General features: G+C 39.7%; 1 non-coding gene and 1 pseudogene across 1 annotated transcript; one reads left to right on the top strand and one right to left on the bottom strand.

Annotated features, from left to right (window-relative positions):
• The first annotated feature begins 494 nt into the window (after positions 1-494).
• Positions 495-658, top strand: LOC133775519 (U1 spliceosomal RNA). The gene has a single exon (XR_009868262.1). It is a non-coding gene; the product is annotated as a U1 spliceosomal RNA (small nuclear RNA).
• Positions 659-7,498: 6,840 nt separating this feature from the next.
• Positions 7,499-8,582, bottom strand: LOC133775034 (prostaglandin E synthase 3-like; annotated as a pseudogene).
• Positions 8,583-8,924: the final 342 nt, after the last annotated feature.

Raw genomic sequence — 8,924 nt, forward strand, 5'->3', positions numbered from 1 at the left:
GGTTGCCCCTCTTCCAGGCCAGCTCTCTGCTGTGGCCAGGGAGTGCAGTGGAAGATGGCCCAAGCCCTTGGGCCCTGCACCCCATGGGAGACCAGGATAAACACCTGGCTCCTGCCATCGGATCAGCGCGGTGCGCCGGCCGCAGTGCGCTACCGCGGCGGCCATTGGAGGGTGAACCAACGGCAAAGGAAGACCTTTCTCTCTGTCTCTCTCTCTCACTGTCCACTCTGCCTGTCAAAAAAAAAAAAAAATTACAGCAAAATAAAAAATTTTCAGACAAAAACTAAAGGTAGTCATAACAGCAGACCTAAATCACAATGAAAGCTAAAGCGAGTCCTTCAAATAGAAGAAAACTACAATAGAAACAATTGTTATTGCTGTCCACAAAGTAATGAATATCACTGGAAATGGAAACTGGATAAATATAAAGTCATTTCCTCTTATTACTTAAATATCTTTAAAAGATTACTGACTATTTTAAAAATAATAAATGTATACTTACTTAGCAGGTGAGATACCATAATCACAAATGTGGTCTTCCCAGAGCGAGGCTTATTCATTGCACTTCAAATGTGCTGACCCCTACAATTTCCCCAAAGGTGGGAAACTCAATAGCATAATTTTAGGTAGTGGGGGACTGCATTCGTGCTCTCCCCTAAAAAAATAAATATATAAATGCAGTGTGGGATTTATAATATATAAAAATAAAATGTATGACAACAACTGTGTAAAAGTCATGAGGGGAGAAACAGGTATTTACTATTGTATTTACATGTGAAATGGTATAATACCACATAAAGGTAGATGGTGATAAGTTTAAGATATATAACATAAAACCTAAACTATCTATGTGAATAACAGAAATTATAGATGATAAACTGACAAAAGAGGTGAAATAATTTTTAAAAATACTACTTAATCCAAATTAAGGAAAAGAAACAGATATGTACTAAAAAAAATGCAAGATAGACTTAACCTACCCATAAAAGGCAGAGACTGTCAGATTCTGTAAAAATGAAGGCTAAAGTGCCTGTAAGAAATATAGTGTAAAAGGCCGGTGCCGTGGCTCAACAGGCTAATCCTCTGCCTTGCGGCGCCGGCACACCGGGTTCTAGTCCTGGTCAGGGCACCGATCCTGTCCCGGTTGCCCCTCTTCCAGGCCAGCTCTCTGCTGTGGCCAGGGAGTGCAGTGGAATGGCCCAAGTGTTTGGGCCCTGGAGAAGCACCTGGCTCCTGCCATCGGAATAGCGCGGTGCGCTGGCCGCAGCGCGCTACCGCGGCGGCCATTGGAGGGTGAACCAACGGCAAAAGGAAGACCTTTCTCTCTGTCTCTCTCTCTCACTATCCACTCTGCCTGTCAAAAATAAAAAAAAAATAAAAAAATATATATAGTGTAAAAATAAAGACACAAATAGAAGGGAACTTCTTTGTCCTGAAAAGAAAAAAAAAAAAAGACATCTACAAAACAACCACAGCTAACATCATACTTAATAGGGAAAGACCAAATGACTTCCTCCTGAGTTCAGGAACAAGTAAAGGAGATTCTGTTTTATCATTTAAATTAAGTACATGTACTATACAAGAATTTCTAGCTATATATAAACGGAAAAGAATAAAAGGCATTCAGATTAAGATAAAGAAGTAAAACTTTTATTCATAGATCACATAATCATCTATGTAGAGAGATGATACAGAAAAAAAGCTACCAAAACTTAAACAAACTTGAAGATACATTATCAACACAGAAATCAATTGTTATTTTTCAAGATTGTTTGAAGGTCAGAGCAACAGAGAGAGAAGGGAGGGACATCCACTGGTTCACTCTCTAAATGCCTGCAACAGCCAAGGCTGGGCCCGGTTGAAGCCCTCAGCCAAAAATTCCATCCATGTCTACCACATGGTGTTGTCAGGGACCTGAGTACTTGATCCACCATCTGCTGCCTTCCCAGACACATTAACAGGAAGCTGGGTCAGAAGTGAAGAAGCTAAGACTCAAACCTGCAGTCTATTGTGGGATGCAAGTGTCCCAAGTGGCATTTCAATCCACTGTGCCACAACACTGCCCCTCAATTATATTTCCATTTACCAGAAATAAACAAGAAGAAACTGACATTTAAAAATATTATTTATAATAACAAAACTATGAAATATAGACAAATGCAACAATTTGAAACACCTGTACACTGAAAACTATAAAACATTAAAGAAAGAAATCCTAAATTAATTGAGACATATATTGTGTCCACTTTCAAGATGTTTATTCTCTAAAACTTACCTCACTTATTAAGTTAATCAAAATCCCAGCTCCTCTGTTGAAGAAAAAAGAAATCTTCTATTTTTGAAGAAATATAGATAAATCTTCTAAATCAATGCATTTTTTTTCTTAAATCTATTTACTTTAATTTTATTTGAAAGGTAGAGAAAGAAACAGATCTAGACAGATAGCAACTGCCATTCAATGACTCACTCCCTAAATGTCTGCCACAGCTAGGGTTAGGCCTAAGTTGAGAATGCAGTCTCCCATATGGGTGGCAGGGACCCAAGAACTGGAGCTGCCGTCTGCTGCATTAGCACAAAGCTGAAATTGAAGTGGAACTGAGACTTGAACCCCGGCACTCCTCTATGGGATACAGGCATCCAAGTGATATTTAAACCACTACACCAAATGCCCACATCTGTTCTCTTACAAAGATGTTTCACATATTCTAAGTGATTACGTTTCCACATAAAATTCATATCCTCTGATTCAAAGATTTCAACATAGGTACAAAGGCAAACCAATCAATCTGACATAATAGAATTCAAAAATAAGGGTGGATATTTGCCCTAGCAGTTAAACCAGTTGGGACACCCACATCTCACATCAGAGTGCCTGGGTTTAATACCTAGCTATGGCTCTTGATTCCAGCTTCCTATTAATGCAGACCCTATGAAGCAGTACTGATGGCTCAAGTAGTTGGATTCCTGCCACCCATGTGGAAGATGTGGATTGAGATCCTGGCTCCTGGCTTTGGCCTTCCCCCAGTCTGTTGAAAGCATCTGGGCTGTGAACCAGTAGTTAGGAGAGCATGCAATCTGTCAAATAAACTTTGTAATTTTTTAAAAAGACCTACACATACATGGACAATAGATTTCATCAAAGATGAAAAGGTCATTCTGTCCAGAAAGCATAGTCCTTTTAAGTCATAGTCCTAGAATTGCATATCCCCACACTTTTTTAAAAAGTGAACTTCATACTTCATGTAAAAATTAACTCAGAAGGAATTAAATGTATAAATGCAAAGGCTACAATTATAAAACTTCTACTCCGAAACATAGAAGAAATCTTTGTGACCTTAGATTCTGTGCAGAGTTCATAGACACAAAACGCAAAAACAAATTCTATAAAAGAATAAACATAAACTAAACCATTAAATTATTTTTTCTTAGGAAAAATGTTAAAAGATTGAGAAGTACATCATAACAGAATAATATTTGCAGATAATTTATCTGATAAAGCATTTATATTAATAATATATAAAGGCTCTAAGGCCGGCGCTGTGGCTCAGTAGGCTAATCCTCCACCTTGCGGTGCCGGCACACGGGGTTCTAGTCCCGGTCGGGGCACCAATTCTGTCCCGGTTGCCCCTCTTCCAGGCCAGCTCTCTGCTGTGGCCGGGGAGTGTAGTGGAGGATGGCCCAAGTGCTTGGGCCCTGCACCCCATGGGAGACCAGGAGAAGCACCTGGCTCCTGCCATCGGAATAGCGCGGTGCACTGGCCGCAGTGCGCCTACCGCGGTGGCCATTGGAGGGTGAACCAACAGCAAAAAGGAAGACCCTTCTCTTGTCTCCCTCTACTGTCCACTCTGCCTGTCAAAAAAAAAAAAAAATAATAATATATAAAGGCTCTCAAAACTCAACAACAAAACTTCTACAATTTTTTTTTAATTGGCAAAGGATTTAGACACATACTTCAAAAGTGATACTCAGGTAGAAAATAAACACATGGAAAAATACTCAACATCATTATCCATTAGGGAAATGCAAATTGAATACACAACTAAACATCTGTTAAAATTAATAAATCAAAAGTTAACCACTCCAAGTACTGAATAGAATGTGGAGGAACTAGAATTCTAATACACTGCTGGTTGGAGTATAAATGATTGATCACTTAGCAAAACAATCAGAAATTCTTTTGGAAAGAAATCACTCACATAATCTAAACATTCCTTCTGGTACTGTGGTGTATGGGTAAAGCCTCTGCCTGCAGTGCTGGCATCCCATTTGGGCAAAGGTTAGAGTCCTGGCTGCTCTACTTCTGATCCAGCTCTCTGCTATGGCCTGAGAAAGCAGAAGATGGCCCAAGTCCTTGGGCTCCTGCACCTGCATGGGAGACCTGGAAGAATCTCCTGGTTCCTGGTTTCGGATCTGCGCAGCTCCAGCCGTTATGTCCATCTGGGGAGTGAACCAGCAGATGGAAAATTGATCTCTCTCTCTCTCTCTCTTTCTCTCTCTGCCTCTGGCTCTCTGTAGTTCTGCCTTTCAAATAAATAAATCTTTTAAAAATAATTTAAAAAATAAACATTTCTTTCTAAATATTTATCTAAAAGAAATAAAGACACAAGTTCATACAAAAGCCTATAAAAAATATTCATAGGTACTCTATTTATAATAGTTGCAAACTGGAAACAATCCAAATGTCCATCAACAGATGCAGATGGATACACAAACAATGGTACACCCATACAATGGAATGCTACCTAGCAATAAAAAGGCATGAACTACTGATAACCACTACAACATGAATGTATCTCAAAATAATGAAGCTTAAAGAAAGAAGTCAGACCAAAAAAGTAATATAAAGCATTTGTTTTAGTTTATACAAAATTCTAGGAAAAGCAAATTAAGTGTTATGATCAGGGTTGCCTCTAAGAGAGTAGAAGCCTGGAAGAGGAGGAGAAAGGAAAGAGATGGATTTCAACCAACGGGTTCAAACATTTAGCAGTATCAAAAACAAAGATTAACTTGAATGTACAAGACCACTGCATGGTTGTTTGCATATCAAAACTTGCCATAGAGCTCAGGCCTTTGTGGCCATTTGGGGAATGAACCAACCAGAGGAAGGCCTCTCTCTCTGTCTCTGCTTCTCTCTGCAACTCTTTTAAGCAAATAAAATAATAAATCTTAAAAAAGTAAAATTATAAAAGATACACAATGTTGCATTACTCACAGAATTTTTTAATTGTAAGAGGACAGTATGAATGACTATATCACTAAAGGAGAAAATTTATATGGAAGGAAAAATGTCTAGAAAAATATTAGCAAAAAAAGAAGTAAAATATTCAAATAAATCTAAAATACTAAAGATACTATATTCAAACTAAAAATAATTTTAAATAAATAAAAATAAGTATTTTACCAAAAAGTAGGTATACTCTTAAAAATTATGCTATTTCCTATTAAAATATGATTATTTTAAGAGAATAAAAATTATGTTTCTATAGAAACTTCCGTTGGTTATCAAACTATAAGAGTTTTCTGTTTCAACATAGTAAAATAAGCATGATTTAATTATATTAGGAGATGATTTTCACTGTAATTTCTAGCACATTTCTCAGTAATGGTTCAAATAACCAAAGGTGTAAATAATTGACTTCATTTAAAGGTTTTTTTTTTTTTTCCCAACACTGCATTTTAAATAATTTCAGGGGCCAGCATTGTGACAAAGTGAGTTAAGCTACCACCTGCCATGCTAGCATCCCATATGGGTGCTAGTTTGTATCCCAGCTGCTCCACTTCTGATCTACCCCTTTGGGAAAAGCAGCAGAAGATGGCCTGTCTTTGGGCTCCTGCACTCACATGAGCACCAGGCTCCTGGCTTCAGCCTGCCTATCCCAGCCATTGTGACCATTAAGGAAGTGAACAGTGAATGGAAGATTTCTCTCTCTCTCTCTCTCTCTCTCTCTCTCTCTCTCTCTCTCTCCATCTCTCTCCATAATTCTGCCTTCCAAATACATAAATCTTTAACAAATCAATTTCAGATCATGTAAAAAGTGGCAAAGTAGAAAGATATATGGGTTAAATAAATATGCCATATTTGAACCTAAATCTCCTCCAATCTTATGAACCCATTATTCAAATCACTCTGTTCCCCTCCCAAAAATTCTCAGCAATCCTTCTGCCCCGTCCATGTCATTCACTTTTTATCTGCCTTTTTCCCCCCATGCTCCTTCATATCCCTCTGCACTGTTCATTTTTTCATTCTGCTTGTCTCTCTATATTTTATTCATTGTTTTCCCTATGTTTATTCCTTCTACTGAAAAAAATTACTCCAGTATCCACAAGGGATTTTTAAAAAGAAATATTAAAATTTTCATTCATTTTTCAAAATAAAAAAGCATAAAACTCTAAACCCAGCAACTGTAAAATATAGATTTCAACAGGGATGGAAACAAGAAAAAGAAACATTCAGATAGAGATCAAAACTTATAAAAGGGAGAAAATTAAAAAGAAAGGCAGGCAGGGAGAGAGGGAGAAAAGATGGGATAGGGGCAGAGAAGGGATAGATAAGTAATTATTAGGAAAAGTCAGTAATTTAGCTATTAATGCCAAAATGTAACTGCTGAGATAATCTTTGTGAATTAATTTAGCTCTCCTTTTTTTTTTTTAAGTCTTCCAACAGTTTATTAGAAAGAATGTAGACAATTAAAATAATCCCCCCTGTCATGAACATAAATTGAGGTTTTTCAGCCCTGGTATAAGCTGAATCGAAAAAAAAAATAAATAAAAGGAAAAAGAATTTCCAACTAGTATATAAACATTTTATCACTCATTGGCCATACTGCCAGTGCAAATACAAATCTGATCTAAATGTACAGACTCTCAAGCAACATCCTCCATGCTACAAGATGTAAAAGCTTAAGGACCAAACAATACCAAATGTACAGGCTTCAAAAACCATCTAAGTCAGGGCATTCACTAGTTTTAGTTAAGATACATCTGGAACACTGGCATACAATAATGTGAAGTAATTTTTTTTTTTAAATAAACTTGAGTGGAACACTCCTGAATGATACACAAGAGGAATCAGTTTAAGATGTCAGCCAATTTGTTTCAGCCACTTTTGAGTCCATGTTCTAAAACCCAAAATTTACTTGTCTTCTAAGCTGAGCACTTCTTGTCATGTCAGTATCTACATTATGAAGTGAAAGAGACTTAGGTAAAATGTTTTTTATCAAAACTGCTGTTATCAATTGTCTAGGACCTACCTAGCTTCATGGAAGTTTGGGAAATGTTCATGCATAACGTTATTGCCTTAGCTAACTTAAAATTGCCCCATACAATGGAATGCATCAACCCTTAATGAAACCTTTAAACACAAATCGGTTGAAAAATGTGTTAAAGGAGGCAAATGCAGCATTTGCCTTTAGAGCTATCAACTCAGGCATTCTCTCAATTATGCAAATTTGCAGAGAAGTCACTTTCATTCTCAAAATCCAGGTGATGACAGTATTCCTTACTCCAGATCTGGCATTTTTTCATCATCAAGGTCTTGTGAACCATCAACCTCTCTACCTACTTCTGGTAAAGCTCCATCCTCATCACCACCCTTGCTGTTCATCATCTCAGAGAAACAATCAAACTTTGACCTGTCTCCATCTGAATTTTTTTTTTTTAAGATTTATTTATTCACTTGAAAGTCGGAGTTACACAGAGAGAGGAAAGGCAGAAAAAGTGAGAAGTCTTCCATCCGCTGGTTCACTCCCCAATTGGCCAAACGGCCCAGAGCTGGGCCGATCCAATCCGAAGCCAGGAGCCGGGAGCTTCCTCCGGGTACTCCACCCAGATACCACGTGGGTGCAGGGGCCCAAGAGCTCGGGCCATCTTCTACTGCCTTCCCAGGCCACAGCACAGAGCTGGATTGGAAGTGGAACAGTCAGGTCTCGAACCTATATGTACGCCGGCACCGCAGGCGTCGGCCTTACCTGCTACGCCACGGTGGCGGCCCCTCTTTCGAATTATTAAAGTCCACACTAAGACAATTAAACTTTGCCCTTTTTTTGTTACCTTTGCCCATGACTGGCCAGATTCTCCTTCTTGTGAACAACATAAAATTGATCTGTCCCTGGGGCCGAACCTCTGTCCACAATGCTAGCATTGCACATGGGTGCGGTTGGAGTCTGAGCTGCTCCACTTCGAATCCCTCTCCCTGGGAAAGTAGCAGAGGACGCCCCAAGTGCTTGGGCCCCTGAACCCGTATGAAAACCCAGATGAAGCTCCTGGCAGGCCCAGCTCTGGCCCCTTTGATGCCATTTGGAGAGTGAACCAGCGGATGGAAGACCTCTCTCTTGCTCTCTGTCTCTACCCCTGTCTGTAACTCTGCCTCTCAAATAAATAAAACATTTTTTTAAAATGCTTCTGTCCGTTCTTTTGTGCTTTGGATCAATATAATGAAAAAGGTCAATTTCCTTTAAATGCCTAAAATTATCACTTCCTCAAAGACAACTGCATGTAAGTTTGGATTTTTCAAAATTTACATTAACGTCTTTACTGTCTTCAACACAAAATTCAATGAAGACATAGTCGCTTCGGTCATACCACTTTCAGAAGCGGGCTGCGTTGAGGAATGGTGGGCTGCTGGCCTCACCGCGGCGGCAGCTGGGAGCCGACTCCCCTCCGCGTTTTCTCTCTGGTCGCAGCCTCCTCTCGCTCCCCTCAGGCGACCGCGGCGGGCTCGACCTGGGTCCCCAGAATGCACCGCGCGGCGAGCGCGGCTCCTCAGGTCCCGGCGGCGAGGGAAGTGAGGAGAAGGCGCGCGAGCGCGGAGGCTGAAGAGCGCGCGCGGGAGCGAGGGGCCCTGAGGTAATCTTGCGCTCCTGTTTAGAACACCCCTTTCTGATGATTGTGACAGAGCCCTCGTGGAGATATTTTGTTGGTCTGCC

This window comes from Lepus europaeus, chromosome 16, assembly GCF_033115175.1.
Source record: "Lepus europaeus isolate LE1 chromosome 16, mLepTim1.pri, whole genome shotgun sequence".
In the NCBI taxonomy this organism is placed as follows: domain Eukaryota; kingdom Metazoa; phylum Chordata; class Mammalia; order Lagomorpha; family Leporidae; genus Lepus; species Lepus europaeus.